Below are 20,276 nucleotides of genomic sequence, written 5' to 3'. Positions count from 1 at the left end.
AGGCATCGAAATCATTAAATTGGTGAATTACAGTGGGATATACAAAAGTTTAAACATGCTGCTTCTAACACTATATAGTTTATATACATGTGAAATTATTTTTATCCTTTTCAAAGAATACATAGTAAATACCACTTGCTGTTATAAATAATGGCATTGAATTAATACCACTGGATTATATTAATATGGAATCACGTAACTAAGCAGCCAAAAATATCACAAATTGATGTTTTGGAAACATCTGGACTTTTAACTTTTAAAACTTTTTGTGTCCCTATAGAGGTAAAGGACAATAGATAATAACACTTTATTGGCCATATATATTTTTATGATATTAGGAATTTGTCTTTCCACATACCCCGTGTATGAGACACACATACAGGGAGAGAAGCTTGGGGTCAGACTGCAGGGTCAGCCATTTGTACAGCACCCCTGGAGCATTTGGGGTAAAGGGCCTCACTCAGGAGCCCAATGAAATAGGATTCCTGTGCCAGCTGTGGGATACAAACCAGCAACCGACCAGCCACTCTCAGATCCTTAGCCATAGAGCCACCACCCCATGGAAAATGGGATTTCATGGCCCATGCAGGAATTGAACCCACAACCTTGAGCTCATTAATACCATACTCTAACCCATTGAGCTATCCAGCACCCAACAGCCCACCTCATAATGTAGCGTGCTCTACCTGTTTTTCATTCCTAAAGATTTTTTTACTATCTAGTTATATAAAAATCTTAATATACTATACATATTTACTATTTCATGTTTTTAAAAAGTAGACTTTGTTTATTAGAAAAAAAAACTTGAGCCCTAAGCAGGAATTGAACTCAGATCTCCCAGGGGGTGAGAGGACCACTCAGCCAAACCCACTGCACCAACAGAGCACTTGGAACGTCTGCTGAAACAGACAGGTCAAACTGTTCCAAAAGTAATCGGGACTGAATGAGTCACAAAATAAACATTTACAAAGAAAACAGACTAAAGTTATACAATCAGTTACATAAATCTTTAATATTTTGATCCATTAATGTGATTACTAATTTCTTTTACTACATATTTCCATTTCATAATCCCAAGAGGAAAGTGTGGTGGCTCTGTGGCTAAGGCTCTGCACCTGTGGATGGAAGGTTGCTGGTTCAAATCCCACAGCTATCAGAGGGCTTTTTCTCCATTGGGCCCCTAAGCAAGGCCAATTGCTCCAGGGGTGCTGTATAATGGCCCCAGACCTCTCTGTATCTCATGGACAGCAAGTTTGGGTTATGTGAAAAAGACAAATTCTTTTATAATTGTATATGGCTAGTAAATTAATCTTACCTCATTCGGTGGATTCTAAAAAGTACATGTATTTTACTGGAATAATGCAAGGATTCATAGAGAAGATTTATATGCTTTTTAAAAGAATCCATAATATTTTAATCTTAATAATGTTTTCAATTTAACATAGTCAGAAAGAGCACATCAAAACTTAACCACATAAAGTGAGTCTTTGATGCATAAAATGTTTGTAAAGTGCAATCCTTCTGTGTACTTTTTATTTAAGCTACCTCTATCAGTCTTAGACATTAAGTATAATGTTTATATTTCTAAATCAATATAATTTATGATGATATGATGTTCAAAGATTTATGCTCCTGTTATTTTTATGCTCAGCTACCAAAATTACCCTTTGGTTTTAAAATTCGATATTAAGATTCCATATTAACCAGGTTTAAACATGCACTTGAATGCCTACATCTGTATAAATCTCTTGATCAAAAAACACAAAGAGGCTCAAAAGTGCAAACAATAATCATCAATGAATAGCTTCCCACATATGATTCAATCAGTCGCACTTTATTTAGCCCCAAAAATGAGAAATTCATTATCCATCTTCAAATGAATAGATGTATTATATTGAGTTTGTTGATTTAATTCAGCCAGCCACTATAGCAGTCAGTTGTGAAGGTTTCACCCCTCACTGGACTTGGTACATTCTGAGGGGGAGGAGCCAGCCCAGCTCAGAGGATAAAAGAGCAGACTTCCTGTGCCTCTGTTTTCATTCAAGAGTCCAGGAGCTGAGGAGCGTGGTGAGTGGTGAGTACTATGTCCTTCCTTGTGTTGGGACCAATCTTTTGTTTGCTGGTTAGTCCCATGTTTCTTACAAAGTTTATTTTAGAAAAGGGGTACTTAGATTAAATACACTTGGCTCCTACTTCAAACCTTTTGTTGAGAAAAGTATGTTGTTATTTATTTTATATTTATTAACCAAATCTACTACCTTTTTTGCAATAACCTACTCACATCTTAAAGTTTCTACTGACTAAATTGGTGGAAACTTCCAAACATGTCCATGTCCATATAAATTAAGAGGGTTTATTTCATAATGTGCTAAATTATTAAAGGTTTTAAGAAAAAAAGTGTTAAAAACAAAACCACAAATGAAGGTGTCTCTTTAGCTAAACAATGCACTTAAAATTTAAATCCTACAAAGTTGGCATTTTTATGATTAAAATGATACTTGGAAAAACCGGGATATAATTAATGAAATAGATTCTAATTTTAAAGGTCATTACATTCTGTACTGGACTGACCCAAATCACACTAACTTCTGGGATTGGAGAAAAAGACCCCTGAGCTCTAGTAGAATAAACTGAGCAGTTAAGATACTGTACCAAAAATAGAAAAGTAATAAATCAACAAAACCTTGATATATGAATACTGGAGTGGCATTTTTTTTTAACTCAGTATGTCATCATTGTGTTTTTAATAAATGACATTTAATTACATGTCTACAAGCAGTTGAACTTTAAGAGGCAGGATCTGGACAATCTGACCTATACACACTTTTTTGGGTTCTTTTAAAAATGAAGTGAGTTACCAACTCAAGTTTATTACGTGATAACTCATGTTAAACAGTATTTTTATTCACCCTATGAATGATACATACCATTGTGTATTAAATGTGCACATTCTTGCTTCTCTCCAAGCCATCATCATGGTTCCAAAGGACGCCTTCATGCAAAGCTCATGAAAATAAACACTCCTTACACATGGTACTTGTGTCACCAGTTTATTTTTCTACACATTACACTTTATAGAACAAGTGCATCAGAATGAGCTTTGGACTACTCATGTCATTTTCTCCCCAGTTTGTGTGTTTCTTCCAAGTTGTGTTTCCTGCACAACTTCAAGAACACAAAGGTAGGATAATTGCATTCTGGAACAATGAGACAGGAGAAATGGACTGGCATCCCATCCCGTCTTCAGCAATGCAGTGACCTGTAAAGTTAAACCACTGAAAATCCAACCCTCTATAAAACCAATACCTCACAAACTAAATAATCTAATGACTTTAAAAGGATGAAAATTGTAAATGTGTTCTTACACTGAGCCTAAAGTAAAAATTTAATTTATTTTACTGCTAGCAGTTGGCTTCCCTAAACTGCAACCTCTCAAACTCCATCCAAGTATAACAACCCCTTTAATCTACAACTACTGCAGCTATAACCATTTGACAAAGTTAAAAAGGGCACATTGCAATCTCACTCCCTACACTACAAAAGTGCTTTATCTGTAGCACTACATCCAATACACTTATTTGGGTGCAGTGGTAGCTCTGTGCCTAAGGATCTGCATCTGTGGCTGGAAGGTTGCCGATTCAAATCCTGCAGCCAGCAGAGGAATCCTCCTCCATTGGGCCCCTGAGCGAGGCCCTTAACCCCAACTGCTCCAGGGCTGCTGTACAATGGCTGACAGTGTGCTCTGACCCCATGCTCTTCTCCTTACCTGTGTCCGTGTCTCATTGAGAGCAAGCCGGGATATGTGAAAAGACAAATTCCCAATGCAAGAACTTGTAAAGGGCTAATAAAGTGAAGTTATTACTTCACTTAAAGGCATCAACAAGTACCTCAAGCCAAAAATACTAATAGCAGCACCCAAATTCATTACACAAACCTTGTATACTGGACAACTTAAACTGCTTCTTGGACATTTTCACCGGGAAGGGAATGGAAGACTAAAAGACAAATACATAAAGTAAAACTAAAATTAAACACGCCTTGTAAAATATGAAAGTGTCTCCAGTATGACTCATGGGAGGTGCTGTGAAGAGGACCATTAGCAACAACCAAAGACAAGAGTAAAAAGATAAACCACTTTGTCAACATTACCTCCACACTAGACTAATGCTGTTTAGCAGGGTACTACCTAGTCAACAGGGTACGTAAAATAAAGGTAAAACAAATTTACTACAAAAGTGTGCCTACCCTTGTGAAATGAAATCAAACCAGACAAGCACACCCCCCCAGCGTGTAGGTGTAAACTCCCCCCCCCCCATCAGAGGTGGCACTGCAAGTCATAGCAGGGGGTGTCCAGTGTGCCTGTTACAACCCCAAGTGTCTTGGGGTGTAACTTTTAGGATTCTGGTTAAGGACTCAGGAAGCATAAAAAAAAATTAAATACAAAGACTGCTATGTAGAAAAACAGACAAGAGCAGTGCCAAAGATAACGAAAAGCTGGATAATAAAGTGACCATTCTACCAAAACAAAACTCAGGTCTTCAGCATCCAACACCCCAGCTACCCTTCACCATCTACCCAAACCCATACAACACAAGGCACTCACCTATACTACACTAGTCTCTCATACAACCAACTACATCTGCAAAACATACCCCATAAACATAACTAACCCTTTACACAAATTCATAAGTAAACTACAAACAAAAATAAGCAAAAAACAGCACAAAAGAACACAGAGGTTGATAACACATTAGGGAAACTGCAAAATAAAGGATAAACAAAGTACAAAACATCTCCACAAAGCCAAAGCTATACGAAAAAGCACACAAAGCAAAACAAAAAGAGAACCAAAGCACAATAAATACCCCTACATTCTGAAGACCACCAAGTTAAATACTGAATAAGCCGAGATCAGATTGGTCAAGTTTCATTGATGTCAAAATGGCAAAGATGGATGAATTAATGAACCAATGGGGAGGGAGTATGGAACTTGTCAAAACAAACCACACAGGGTCAAAACACTACCTTTATAGGACCCATCCAACTGGGGCTCATGAGCTGGAAGCTAAGAGGTCACCCTTCACCAGGACTCTTCCTTCACACTGGACACCACCATATATATGTGCATATTCATATTTACACAACTAATAAAAAAAAACACCCAGTGGCAAAATTTAAAACTCTTCATAAACCCAAAGCAGTATTTCAGTTCTATGCTTTACACCATCAATGCCTAAATATATACTTTAAAACTCACCTAGATTCTCAATAATCAGTTTATTATGTGAAAGTAAACCAATACTTGGAACCATAAAACATCCACTACCTACACCAAATGTACACAGAGTGTAACCTAAATCCCGAGTAGTAAAAAACTGAAACCAAAAACTCATTTAGGGTGTAAAATATCATGGCACAGCAATGCAGGGAAAAGCAGATCCAGTGCCAGTGTGTATTCAATATAATAAACAGCACCTTGTACAGCCACAATCAACATGCAAGAAACACAAGAACAGATTTGGTACATTTAGTAAGTTTTATTATGATGCCATACAAACAAAAATACATTCAATACAGGAGAACATTGTCTAGCAAAGTACTTACAAGTCCACAAAACAGAACAATCCCCCCCCATGACAAAAGTGCTTTCTGTGCAGGTATGAAAAAAGAGCAACTCTCAGCTAAACCAATGCCTCTTTTCCCCAAACGAGTGGATAGCATAACTACTCCTTTTATTCATTTCTACTTTAGGGTCTCAATTCAGTTTTACTCTAAAGCCAATCCAAGATTTATGTACATGTGTGCACCCATGCAAATAAATCATTGCTTGACCTTAGACTCTCAAACTCTGCTTTTCAAATGGCCCATAATTTACAAAAATGGTTACCAAGTAACAAAATATACTTTCTCCATTCCCACACCGGAAGTCACTTTGTCTCCTCCTTGCCAGGTGGCTCAGGTGCTAAAGTTACAATCCAAGAGCCAAACAGCCATTACAAGACCAGCATGCAGAGATTCATTTATAGCTTCATGTACCACCTGAACCTCTTTCCACCCTACAAAAGGCCTCCCCCTCATTCTTCGCTTGTCATTAGGAACTTGTACAGCATTTTCAATGCTCCTCTGTGGCCGTTGTCTTCTGAAATCAAAAACGGGCCCACGAGTCTTCTGGCAAATCTTCGCAGACAGATCTCAGTCCGCTGCATCTGGGCTCCCATCCTGTTAAAAGGTCCTCTCTCAGCAGCAAAGGCCTGGTCAGCCCCCCGGACAGCAGAGAACCTAAAGAAAAAAAAAATAGACAGTCCTCTGCACTAGTCAGAAATAGTCCAGTCTACATTCCCACCCCCAACACCCATTTTGACCTCAATGATCAATGTTCAGTGCTACACAATTCCAGAACAAACCCAACAGAAAACCACCCAGAAATGTGTAAAAGCAAAAACCCACAGTACAGGGCTCCTACCACAGGGGAAAAGTCCATCTCCAATATCTGCATTAAAGCATTTCAACATCTGCACACAAGTTCACAAATTCCATCCCAAAACAGAGTTACCAACTTATCCCTTCCCTCAACCCATTTTTTCCTTGCCTGCTTACCAAGGACATAGATCCATTTGCTTGTCCGCCTAGGTCTTCAGCTTGACACAAAAGACAAGAAATTGAAGCAGTTAATGTAGGCTACAAAACCAAATCTCAATCATTAAAAATGCAAGGGTTTCATATTCTCTTACATTTCTCCGATAACAGTATCTTTCATGTCCATTAAAAGAGCAAAGTCTCCTAAATGTACTACACAACTCCCATGCCAACAGCTGTCTAAGCAATAAACTCACTGGACTTTATATAACAATATGCAGTCTGCACAAATGTACCTCAAACCAACATACACCCAGAGTATACCCAAAATGCTCCATCACACCTCCTAGGAGGGGGAAGAAACTCACCCGTCTCGATCCTCTGATGCTGCTTTTAACTTGCACCCCACTCCTCTGGCAGATCTTCACAAACATCCCAGAGCCCAACCCCATCTGTGCTGCACATTTGGTCATTAAAGATCCTCCCTCTGAAGCACAATCCTGCTCATCTTGTCTGGTAGCACAGAGCCTGAAATGGAGAGAAGGATTTAGACCAAGTCCTCTGCACTTCTTAGAAACAGTCAAGCCAGCATTTCCACTCCCCACATACAGTGCAACACCTATCCAGCACTAACCAACAGCAAAACACCCTACGGAGAAAACCCCCTAGTCCAGAGCTCTTGCCACAGGATCCACTGCAGCTCCTCCCCAGGGAGGAGAGCAGTTCCTGTGCCGACCCCCATCAAGAGAACCTCAATGCCATCTCCAGCAAGGACTCAACACTGGAGACAGCAGCTGGTGTGCCAAGTCACCATCATACTGCTGTGTATCTAAAGTGATTCGTTACATGTGCACTCGTGAAATAAAATCTCATACAAAGCACTAATTCCATCTTCCAGAGCCAGAATGACAGCCAATCAAATGCACATGAGTATACAGATAGCTCAACCAAACAGGGAGGAAAAATAAGCCAGAAAAAAAACACCACTATGACTCAATGTTTAGCACATTAAAGCATCACATCAAGAGCTCAAAGCTAGGCCTAACCCAAAAGCAGCTTGTCAACCTTCAAAAACTTCTTACACACAAAGGACAAATTAAAAATGCATTTGATTTGGACATTAGAGAAACAAGTGAAACTCACCACTGCTCCAGGAACACAATCCTCCTAGATACTTGCTTCACATCTGCTCCAAGATCCATAGGCATCCAGGAAATTTAAGGATAACCTGCAAAACATCTCTTCACTCTCCATTGTTAAAAGCACAGGACTTCAATACTTGCATCAAATCAAACCAAATGCATCCTTTTAGCCAGCCACTGAGCTCCCCATCAACAGCATGGTGTCATGTACCCATGTGTTAAAAGACAGTGACTCCTGCAAACTCTCCATCACACAGCAAACAAGTTCAGCAATTCAGGCAGTAACCAAAAAGACAACTATCAGCTTCTTTGTAGTTCTGCTCTTTCAATAGACGATATCCAAAGAATCTCTGGATTCAGTTCAAAACTCCATCTTAATTGTCACCAACTCGCATACAGTACAAAACAAAGCAAAGCATTCAAGTACTTCAGATCCCAGGTACATCCATCTGCAAACATAAGCGACCAGCTCAACTCCTCCCTCAAAATTAAGCTAAAAGCTTCTAGCTTAGATTCTACTGTCCGAAAACCCAGGTAAACAGGGATGACCAAATCCATTTATTGTTGTATTCCATGTAGACAAGACAGTCAAACAAATCCCTCTTTTAAATAAAATTACCCTGGTATTAAGTCAAATTCTCAGTCATACATCCAATCAGGTAGAGGTTGAAATTCGGGCTTTCTTAATGCAGACCTAGAGATGCAGTAATGTGCCTTTTAAAGACCAAATTAAAATTTGTTTTACATAAAGAACAATTCAAGGTGCCCCAATACTCTTGAGATCCACAGTAGAACGAGAAAACACTGACCATATTCAGTACCAAAGAACTGCAGCCTGGACTGAAAAGGTTTTCAAGCTTAAACATTCAAAACAAACTCCAAAGCAAAAATAACTCAAAACCTAGTGATGGGCCACAACCAATGGATTTAAACCTTCGAGCCACTACATGCATTCTACCTGCAGGGAGATTACAGCCTGTACACATACAGATCAAACCCTTCATAAAACCAAACCTCACATTCCCCAGTGACTAGAAACTCCTCTGAAAACAAAGGTTCAACAACCACATCTCCTCTGTCTTGACTGCTGTACAGGATACTCAGGGCAAAACTACACACCATTTTGTATATTATACATCAGTACCAAACTTGTACATGGAACAAATTTTTTTTTTACTGTAGCAGTTGCAATTGTTTAAAAGAAAAACGAGAGTCCTCTAACAAAAGCATTAGTTTTCAAGCAGCCCTCCTTTTTCACAAAGCACAGCACACATCCACTTCCAGACAGGTGGAAACTCATCCCTCCCCTTTCTGCACTAAAACAGACAACCTTACTTTTAATGAAAACATTTTGGTTTTAGGGCAACTTAATCCTTACAATGAACCCCAGCTGCAATCCTAGTCTAGAGTGTACCACATCTGCAAGTTACTCAGGTGGAGATTTAGACTTGATCCTCTGCACGTTTTAGAAACATTCAAGACAACATTTCCACAGCCAACTTTGTTCATTCAAGACAAGCCAACAGGATAACCGCTAGTCCAGGGCTCAGATGCAGTGCCTGTGCCACCACCCATCAACAGAACCTGGCTGACATGACAAGGAGTCTGCTGGTGTGCCAAGTCTCTTGTATTGCAGTGATTTACTTCAAAACGCACCCATGAAATCAATCTTTCAAAGCCAGAAAGACAGCCAGTGAAGTGAAACAATGAATCACCAAGAAAGACAACTATTACCAAGAAAAATAGACCAACAGTTACATTTTGCACTTTTAGTCTGTTGAACTTAAGGAAGCTTAAATTGGCCACAAAGTCACAAACATGAGCCACATCCAAAATTGTAAAGACATTTAAACATTTTGTATAAACTTGTTTCCGAATTATAAAAGAGCCAGTAGCTTTACACTAGTTGTCAATTTCAGCTGTGACTCTGGACTCATGTATTCACCAAAACGACTGACAGAATTAGGCGATGCACCTAGACAGGTTTTCTGCCTTCCACATGGACAGAACTGCAGAGTCCGGTAAAACCAGAGGCGAGGACGTATGCATTTTTATTAACGTGTGGTGCAACAACGCATCTACCATCACAGAACACTGCTCAGCCACTCAGAGTTTCAATAATCTGCTGAGGGCATTTACAACTTATCACCATCTACATTCCCCCCCCCAGCTCAAATGACAAGGAAGCACTAGAAGTACTATACACTGCTCACATCAGTCTCTCCTCCCCACATACAGTAAACTGTGCAGGCAAGCAAAACTAGCAGTCAGAATGGCAGCCACACAGGGATCACACACAGACATACAGGAAAATGCATTAGTCACCAGCTACATCAAGACGTGCTGGAAGTGGAACACTCAAAAGAAGTGAACTTTTTTTAAACCGAAACCATAGAGGTTCACAACCTAATCAAAGCAAGGTATGAAACATTCAAATTAGGCAATAAATCAAAACTCAAGTCAGCCGGGATCAATCTAAAGAAAGGTATTAAACATGCAAAAAACACTTAAACAAAAATTAGAGGAACACTTCAGCACTCATGACCCAACACACGTGGGACGGTATAGACTACGAAAGAAAACATCTGTGCACCTGCCCATGATGCCTCCCTGCACAACAAGCTCAACACCTTTTACACTCAGTTCAAATCCACTCAACAGAACTGCACCCTCCGCGACCGACCAGGTGCTCTCACGGTCTGCAAATGTGGAGGAGATCTCTGCTAAAAGTGAACGTGCGCAAGGCCCAATATCATTCCCAGTTCCATGCTCAGAACCTAAACCAATCAACTGCCAAGTGTATTCAGACATTTTCAGCATGTCTTGGGGCCAAGCTGTAGTCCCAACCTGCTTCAAGACAACCACCATCATCCCAATACCAAAGAAAACCACAGTAACATGCCTTAATGACTACCACACGGTGGCACCGACAACCATCATGGTAAAGTGCTTCAAGGGCTAGTCAGGGCTAGTCGGAAACAATTCCGACACTAGATCCGTACCAAAAGATCCACAGATGACAGTCTTCATTGCCATACACACTGCCCTATCCCATCTGGATTAAAAAAAAAGAAAAAGATTCACCAACTTCAGCTCCGCTTTTAACATCATTCCAGAAAAAAGAAACTCGGTACACTGGGTCTCAATACCATCCTCTGCAATGGGATTTGGGACTTTGACAGGCAGACCACAGGCTGTCAGGCTTGGAAACCACACAAACTCGGAACACTGGGGTTCCCCAGGGGTGTGTGCCAAGTCCATTGTCCACTTATCTGATTAAGAAAGCACAACAGAGCCTGTATTTCCAAAGACAGTTGAAGAAGGCCAAGATGTCCCCAGAACCTCACCAACTTATACAGATGCACAACAGACAGTACACTAACAGGTTGCATCTGCAGTGTTGCCGACCACAAAGCCCTACAGCAGGTGGTGAAAACTGCCCAGTCCATCTATGACAGACTGTGCTTGAGGAAAGCTCCAAGCAAAGACTCCACACACCCAAGCAAGAAGAGCGTTTGACCTTCTACCATCCAGAAATCGGTACTGGAGCACTCGGGCCCAGATTACCAAACTCAGTTTTTACCCCACACTATTAAACTGCCAGCCTCTCACCCATGATCTGAACCCTCACTGTACCTTCTCTTAAAGCTCAAACACACATTGAAATCTACCTCAACCTCACTCCCCAGAACTTTAGATCCATAGTTGATGCATGATTTTGCACATTGCTTCTTTTTTGTACTACTTACCATCTGAGGATAGTTATATAGCATTTTACACCATATACCTCTATATGAGTATAATGACCAACTTGAACATCTCTACACTTTCCCAAATCAAAGAACAGAAACTAAAAAGGACACAACTCACCAATGCCCTGCATGACTACCTTTGCATGTGTTCCTACATCCACAGCTACCCAGCAGATTCAGCAAGGGCAGCTTCAAACCCCTCCTTGCTTTCTGGTGTTCCATCTGCAGGACTTCAATACTCACAGAAAGGAATTGGATCACACTCCTGATGCCTTTCAGACAGCCAATACTGTTCCATGTCTGCATTCAGGTGGGAAGGGACTGGGGAGCACCCATCATGGCATTCCACTCTAAAAACAAAACAAGTCATTCATACCACTCAGCACCACCATGGTCTAGCCTTATTGAGAGAGGCTGTTCTGTAAACAATTGACCAAGATACTGACACTCTTCTCTTGAGACCAGGGGCTGAAAACCATCCCAACTCTGACAGCTGCCTCTCAGTGCACCAACTGTAAGGACAAAACACAAAATGTCCATTTCCCTCCTCCACACAACATTAAAAGCTCTCCTCACACTGACCTGCATCTCTCCTCTACTTACCTTCAACTCACCTTGTTCACCGAGAGAAGCCCAAGTCCACTTCCCAACCAGTAGCACTCCTTGCTCCCCACGGAGACAGATCTGGGAAAACAGCACCTTGTGGAAAATAAAGAAAAATCAGAACCCCCCCCCCCCCATTCAATCATTTTTGACATTGATGCCAAAAAGATCAAACAAGGATAACATCTTAAACAACTATTTGAAAACCTATACTAAAAACGCAAGATGAGTTAGGAGTAAACTAATCAGGCAGTGGGATAAAAAGTTTATTCATCACAAGTATTTACACTTTTCCATTCTGCTGGAATGTGCATGTAGAGTTACAGGTTCTTGCAGAAGTATCACCTTAACTTCAGCTGACCAAATGCAGGCTCCTTGTCCCAGAGCTGGGCAATCTTGTAGGTTGGCATCACACTCACATGAGGTGAGGGACCGATACATCTGCAAACGATGAAAACAAATCAAGTTCAGTAAGAAGGCAGCCTTCATCTCCCTTTATACTACCGACAGCCAACTTCCAGGGAAGCTCGTGACCCTTTTGAATTACTACATCTGACAGTTGTCGCCAGGTCACTGGAATATGCATGTAGTGTAAAAAAAATTATTCATCAGCTTAATCCTTCCTTTAACTGTGATCACAACTGACCCCAACCTCAAATACTCATCTCACTGACCCAAAGATACAATACCCAAATTGTTCTTGCTCCTCTTCCAAGATCAGTTAAAATTAAAGACTATCAAATACTCAGTTCTCCATGAAATGAACTAAAGACAACAAGGCTTTCATATTGTCCCACATTCCTCCAACCCAGATATCAGGGTCTTTCAAGTCCATTGTAAGTGCAAAACTAAGTAGGTAAAAGAAAAAGTTGAATCTACCATGTACTACACCATTGCTGCAACTCCTATGCACATGCCAAAGATTGCCTGCCCAATATACTCTATGTAGCCAAATGAACCAACATAGCCAGAGTACCCAAATGTACCCAATGAAAAATGAAGTACCCCTTGTAACCAGTATTCTCAAGATGAACCATCTCTCTTACTGGGTAGAAAGACTCGCTACACCCACTAACCTGACTAGATCCTCTGATGTTACCATTGACTTTCAGCCTTTGAACAAGCACCCCATTTCTCCAGCAGATCTTGCTAAAGATCCCAGAGACCAGCCCCATCTGTACTCCACTCCTGGTGATGAAAGGTCATCCATCTGGGAGCAAAGGTCTGGTCAACCCTTCCGGCAGCATAAAACCTAGTAGACAGTTTTGGCATGATCCTCTGCACTTGGAAAACCACAAGAACATTTACTCCCAGTTCTGTACTAAACTTGTAAAGTGTTTATGGTGCAGCATCTGTCCAGGATAAAACAGGAAAACACCCTGCAGAGAGCCAAGAGAAAACCCCCAGTCAAGGCCTCTTGCCACAGGGGAGGGATCCAGTGCGGTTCCTCCCCTGTGAGGAGAGCAGTTCCTGTGCCAACACCCATCACGAGTACCTGGTCGTAACCAGCAAGGAGTCTACAGTAGAGGAGGCTGTTGGTGTGCCACATCAACATTGTACTACTGTGCATCTAAACTGATTTATTTACATGTGTGCACCCATGAAATAAATCAGATGCAAAGCAGTAATTGTCTTACAGAGCCAGAATGGACAGCCAGTCAAGTGCACATTAGTATAGAAATGCCCCAACCAAGCAGGGAGGAAAAATTACCCAGAAAAAAAGCTTCACCTCTAGAAACAGTAAGTATTCAGCATGTTAAAGTCTGGCATTATCCACCAGAATTGGTCCAAAAACTAAACACTAAATGGTTAAATAGCATCAAGTTTGCTATGGCTAAGGTTAGACGGGAAAGTGAAACTCACCTCTGCTCCAGGGACATGTTCTCTATTACACCACCCTTGCACCTGCTCCAAGATCCATGTGCATCCAGGAACTTCAAGGACTGCTTGCAGCACCTCTTCACTTTCTACTGTTCAAACCACAGACTTCATTACTTACCAATGGGCATCAACCGGTCACACAGCTGGTATCCAGTGAGCTTCCTCTGAGCAGGGTCCTCCAAGCCTGTCACTGCACTGTGCATTCAGCTGGCCAGGAACTGCAGAGCACTGATTGAACTATAATCAAATGCACAGATCTGCATCACTGCTGACCCATCTCAGGAAAAACAGCTAAACTTCCACCTCCTCTACTTACCTTCAAACCCACCTATACCTAGGCCTCAAGAGTGCACCGATTAGAGTGAGAGCAAATAACATCCACACCGAAGATGAGGGTTACGGCCCAAGAACATCAGCCAGTAGGATGATTGGTTTACCCACCACTCTTTCCACCTTATTCAGAGGCTCGGGACTTCCTGTAGATGAGAACTTGAAGCAGGTGGATCACCTCACTCAGGACGAAGCTAGCCTCCTCTCTTCTGAGCTGGACCATCATGCAACATGGCGTCATGGATACAGACACCACTAACATTGACAGTTTTGGATCTTGTTGCAATACCCCAGGCCAGTTCTCACACTGGACTTAGATGCTGTTGCCTCACTTGAGATTAGCTTGGATACTAGCTGAAACCAGAAATGAAAACTATTCAAATCTGTCAAAAGACAAAAGGTAGAAAATTTGAGAACCAAACTAAAAACCTTTAGCTTAACCAACTGACCAAGATACATGTTACCAAACCTATTTACAGTAGTTCATGTAGACATATTGCACATTCAAGCACAACCCATCCTTAAAATTCAACCACCACTACCAAAAAACAGAATTGATTATGCATACAAAGTTGCATATCCAAATAAAATGGTACTTGAAATTCAGTCTTTTTAAAGAGACCCTAGAAGTGTATACCTAGTGCAGCAGAACCTTTGCCTTAAACTTCATTTGAGCCAAGCCGCTTCTGGTTTTGCAAAAAAAATCCAAAACACCAAGGATCCACAGCAGTATGAAATCCAAACACTCTCCATCTTCAGTACCAAACAGCTACAGCCTTAACTGAGGTGAGAAGGCTTTAGAGCTTAAACACTTTAAACTGAAACAAAAGCGCACAGTACTCGAAACCGATTGATAGGGCACCAAGTGGATTGAGGTCTTTGAGCTGCATCATGCACTTGACTATCATGGAGATAACACTTTGAACACATACCGATTAACCCATGGTCAAACTAAGCCTCATATTCCTCAATGACTAGAAGCACCTTTAAAAAAAGCTTTCTAGAAGATCAGCAGAACCACTTAACCAAGTTTCACAGCCAGTTTTACACCAATAACAGTTTGTGCTCATGGTTAAAGTACACATCCAGTATAAGAAAGTCCAACAGTCTTCATGTAGCTCTCTCCCTCACAAGGCACAGTACACAACCACTTCTAATCAGCTAGAAACACTCCCCTTTGTGCACTAAACCTCTGACAGGACTGTGCTGGACATTCACAGAATAGTCTCACTGGGTAATCAGGAAGACACCATACTCTGCTTAGTTCCCCCTTTAATTTACTTAATTCACTTCTAAAATTTCAATGTAAGATTTAGTTACATGTGTGCACCCATGAAATAAATCTTACATACTGACAATTCTCTAATTTCCCAGTCATACCATAAACAAATTTTGCCAAATCCTCCCCAGTGCTTGCACAACACTTTCAGTATTTGACTTCCGTCCCCTGATTAACCAGTACTTATGCTACAGTGACACTTTACCATTAAGGCTAAAAAACCAACAAAGAAACCCAGCAGCTCCAGGCTACATAATCAGAGTCCCCTCTTACCTGGAACAAAGTCAACTTTGGCTCAATCAGCCAGGTGGCTCAGCTGCTCCTGGGAACAACCATCAAAAGGCTGATGTGTAGAGCAGCAGTCGGAAAAGAAAGCTGCTCAAGTGGTGTCAAGCCCACAGCTGCCCCACACAACCTCCCCAATCTACTCTTTAGTGGTAAGGAACTCACTGATCTGACTGGGTCTCAGACATGGTATTTCACTGTTTGAAAACATCTCCAAGGAGTCTCCAAGAGGAGGAGACTGCTGGTGCTACAACTGCTTAAGCAAGAAACATCAAAACAAAAGCCTACAATAAAGAAACCCACAGTTCAACAGGAAGCTAAACTTGCCCAGTGAATCCCAAAACTAAGCCTAGTACAAAAGTGAAAAGGCATTGCATTTGGAATTTGCTAGCAAGACACTCACACCTGACTCCATATAAAGATGCTTTTAATCAAACACTATAGTTTGATATTTCAGTCATCTTTGATTTGGGAAAGTGTAGAGAACCAGTCACAAGATGCAAAATGCCAAAACTCACCAATGATTAGACAATGTTCTGCACAACCTTCCCACGTGTTTAATACTCACAGAACACTCCCGATATCCTTTCGGACGGCCAATACTATTCAATGGAAGCGTCCATCAGCACTCTTTGCATTCAGGTGGACAGGGACTGGGGAGCACAAATCACAGCACAGCACAAATCACAGCATTCCACCCTAAATCACAGAAACATTCCAGAGACCAAGACACTTCTCTTGAGACTAGGAGCATCTGGTCTTCAACCACTGCCACGTGCACCAACTGTAAAAGAAACAGAACTAACCACTCCCATCCTCCACACAGAGGGGACCAGGTTGTGCTGTGTAGGCTGCTCCCAACTTTAAAAGCTCTCCTCACACTGACCTGAATCTCTCCTTTGCTTACCTTCAGCTCACATTGTTCACTCGGCGCAGCCCAAGTTCACCAGCAGTAATGCTTCCTACTCCCCCGTTCTCAGTCTGACAGCTGTCACCTGCTCATTGGAATACACAGTGTAAAAAAAGTATTTCAACATCACTATCTTGCATCACAACACTGGCTTGAATACTGAAGATGCCCAACGGATTGCTACAGTTAAAATTAGTTGCAAAATCAAAGATTCTCAAAATATTCAATTTTCCATGCAGTAAACTAAAGAATGCTTGGCTTTCAGATTGTCCTGCATCTCTGACCCTGATTACAGGGTCTTTCAACTTCAAGTTGAAACTAGAAGTAGCCAAGAGTTTGTCATACAACACTATGCCCCATGCCAAAAGCCATCTGCCCAGTACACATAAATATACCCCATACAACAGTCTACACAATTGTACGTGAACCCAGGTGTATGTACTGTACCCAATGAAAATGTTCCCCATGTAGCTAGTGTACACATTGTAGTCAAACCTGAATCCTCTGATGTTATCAATGACATTCAGACTTGGAACAAGCTCCCCACTCCTCCAGTAGACCTTCATAGAAAGAGACCGGCCCCATCTGCACTCCACTCCTGGTGATGAAAGGTCTTCCCTCAGGAGCACAAGCCTTCTCATCCCTACTGGCAGCAGAGAGCTTGAAATGGAGAGAAGGATTTAACCCAAGTCCTCTTCCTTTCTTGGAAACAGTCAAGTCCGCATTTTCACTACCAACAGGGTCCAAGTCAAACCAACAGGACAACACCCTGCAGAAAAAGGAAACCCCCCAGTCCACTGTCATGCCACAGGGGAGCAAGTGCAGTTCCTGTGCAAACACCCATCAAGAGAACCTGGCTGACATGCTGTCTCCTCAGAGCTGTAACCAGCCAGGAGTCCGATTCATCAGGTCACAATTGAACCAAAGTGATTTATTTACATGTGTGCACCCATGAAATAAATCACATACAAAGCACTAATTTAGTCTTCGAGAGCTAGAATGACAGCCAGTCAAGTGCACGTCAGTGCCTCACCCAATCAAGGAGCAAACATCACCCAAAAGAGACAAGACAAATCCAAAATTACACCTCATTTCTAAGTGGATAGCATGTTGCAATGAGGTTCAAGAGTTTAACACTAAGCCTACACCAAAAGTACCTTTTCCTCCATTGTAAAATTCTTACAAGTGAGGGGGTCGTTTGATCAATTCGGACTAAGCAACATGAAAGATATCTGAAAGAGAAGCTCACTCACCAATACTAAATGGTTAGAGCATCAAATTTGGTTTGGATTAGGGAAGACAGGAGAAGAGTGAAACTCACCTCTGCTCTGGGTAGTGCAACTGCTCCAAGATACATGGGCATCCAGGAAATGTAAGGACAGCTTGGAGCATGTCTTCGCTCTCCCATTTTAAAGTTCTGCACTTTATACTCACGGTAGGGCATCAACAGGTCACGCAGCTAGCATCTTTTCGGCCAGCCAGTGAGCTTCCTCGAAACAGGATTCTCCAGGCCTGTCACTCCACACTGTGCATACAGCTGGCCAGGGACCGGGAAGCACATCACTGCTGACCAAATGCACAAAAAGTTTGACTTGCAACTCACCTTTACCTTGGCCACATGGGTGCACTGATTGGGTTAGGATCAATGATCAGGTCAGCATTGAAGGTGCAGGTTATAGGTTAGGGTCAGGAATTTCAGGCAGTGGGATGATTGGTTTACAGTCTGTGAGTCCTAACAATTTAAGCCGATAAAAAAAACAAAACAAATTGAGCAGATGCATCACCTCAGCTTTATCCATACAAATTAGTTAATTCACCACGTAAAAGGATCGATGATCACTAAAACAAAACACTTGATTTTCATCCAATAAAGCTCAGGGCTGCAGTAAATCTGATTACACTGGCTTGCAAAAAAAAAAACCTAGAAAAAAATTAAAACCTCAAAAGAAGCTATTACTCTTACCTACCACAGTAATACTAACATTTTAAAAGTAAAAAACCACCACAAATCACAGGAGCGTCTTCACCTGCTGCAGCTGGGAACACACTGGCTCCAGGGCTGCCTTATAAAACTCCTCAGGGCGATTAACAGGAGCCAATCCCAACCTGTGCTCAGTGTCCCACCTCCACACCCCCACTGTTTCCAATTCAACACAACTGCTTCCAATGACTAGACTAGCACTTACCACCTCATCTGTTAATCAGATGAGATTTGGATAATTAATGGATTACAATCAACCATAGAGAACTTTCCCACCACTATTAATCCATTAGTTATTAACCTTTATTTAAAATAAGACAAGACTGGAGGAACGAAATTACTTAACCATGTGTTCAGCTTGGGAAGACTAGAGAAAGGTATGATATCTGAAACATACTTGAAGTAAAGCAGAAATATTAACCAGTACAGACAATTCTTTGCATATGACTTAATTACATGCAGCACTTTATGGTCCCAAGAACTAGCATGGAAACTGCTGAGCAAGAGACTTTAAGGCAGAGGTCTTAAGTCTGAAAAATTCCTTATCTGGAGCAAGCACAGCACTACCCACTTGATTCAAACAAGTTTTAAACTGATACAATGCATGTAAAACCAAAAGATTCAAGCAGGAGGTGTCCATTCGCCTTAAGCTCACATCTCCTACCACTATATGGGTACAGAGTAACAGATTCCACTCTTAGACTCCATCACAGATAAGTAGAACTGACACCCCTGCATGTTGTCACACTCTAAGTCCTTCTGGACCCAAGGCCTGCTCGTCCCTTCTGACAGTAGAGACCCTGAAATGGAAGAGAAGGATTTAGTCCAAGTCCTCTGCACTTTTCAGAAATACTAAGGAAGCTCAACCCCAAATCCAGGATCGCGCTGAACTTGCAAAATGTTCAGTATAGCACCTGCCCAGGACAAGCTAACAGGGAAACAACGTAGAGGGCAGAGAAAACCCCCCAGTCCAGGGCTCTTTCCACAGGGAAAAGATCCAGTGCAGTTCCTCTCCCTTGAAGAGAGCAGTTCCTGTGCCGACACCCATCAAGAGAACCTGGCTGACATGCCATCTCCTCAGAGCCTCAACCAGTAAGGAGTCTGCAGTGTGCCAAGTCACGGTTGTACTGCAGTGTATCCAATGTGATTTACTTACATGTGTGCACCCATGAAATAAAATCACATACAATGCAGTAATTCAGTCTTTGAGTCAGAATGGCAGCCAGTCCAATGCATGACGGTGTAGGAGAGCTTCAACCAAGCAGGGAACAAACCCAGAAAGAAAGCCAAAAAGGTTTAACACATTAAAAACCATGTCATTTGCCACCAGAAGATATCCAAGAGGGGGGGGGGGGTTGGGGTGAGTGAAACCCACCTTGTCTCCAGGCACAGTGTCTTTCTAGACACTACCCTTCCATCTCCTCCAAGATCCATGGGCATCCAGGAAACTTGAGGACAGCTTACACCTCTTCACTTTCCCCACTGTTCAAAGCACAGGACTTCCATATTCACAAATGGACAACAGGTCACAAAGCTG

At 41.7% G+C, this 20,276-nt stretch overlaps 2 long non-coding RNA genes across 4 annotated transcripts; both read right to left on the bottom strand.

Moving 5' to 3' along the window:
- Positions 1–5,538: 5,538 nt before the first annotated feature.
- On the bottom strand, positions 5,539–13,788 carry LOC148671998 (uncharacterized). 2 transcript variants are annotated; one of them, XR_015936676.1, is made up of 7 exons: positions 13,150–13,788; positions 12,419–12,514; positions 12,074–12,169; positions 11,917–11,982; positions 6,945–11,820; positions 6,598–6,638; positions 5,539–6,279 (listed from the first exon to the last, which is right to left on the bottom strand). It is a non-coding gene; the product is annotated as an uncharacterized LOC148671998 (long non-coding RNA). The 2 variants fall into 2 exon arrangements; XR_015936677.1 differs by having other exon boundaries at positions 12,085–12,169.
- Positions 13,789–13,907: 119 nt separating this feature from the next.
- On the bottom strand, positions 13,908–19,451 carry LOC148671997 (uncharacterized). 2 transcript variants are annotated; one of them, XR_015936675.1, is made up of 5 exons: positions 19,086–19,451; positions 18,193–18,490; positions 17,254–17,418; positions 16,756–16,843; positions 13,908–16,501 (listed from the first exon to the last, which is right to left on the bottom strand). It is a non-coding gene; the product is annotated as an uncharacterized LOC148671997 (long non-coding RNA). The 2 variants fall into 2 exon arrangements; XR_015936674.1 differs by lacking the exon at positions 19,086–19,451 and having other exon boundaries at positions 18,193–19,006.
- Positions 19,452–20,276: the final 825 nt, after the last annotated feature.

Source organism: Lepisosteus platostomus, chromosome 5, assembly GCF_059453375.1.
Source record: "Lepisosteus platostomus isolate fLepPlt1 chromosome 5, fLepPlt1.hap1, whole genome shotgun sequence".
NCBI classification, from domain to species: domain Eukaryota; kingdom Metazoa; phylum Chordata; class Actinopteri; order Semionotiformes; family Lepisosteidae; genus Lepisosteus; species Lepisosteus platostomus.
Note: the sequence above shows the minus strand (reverse complement) of the source record. Positions and strands in the feature narration are given on the sequence as shown.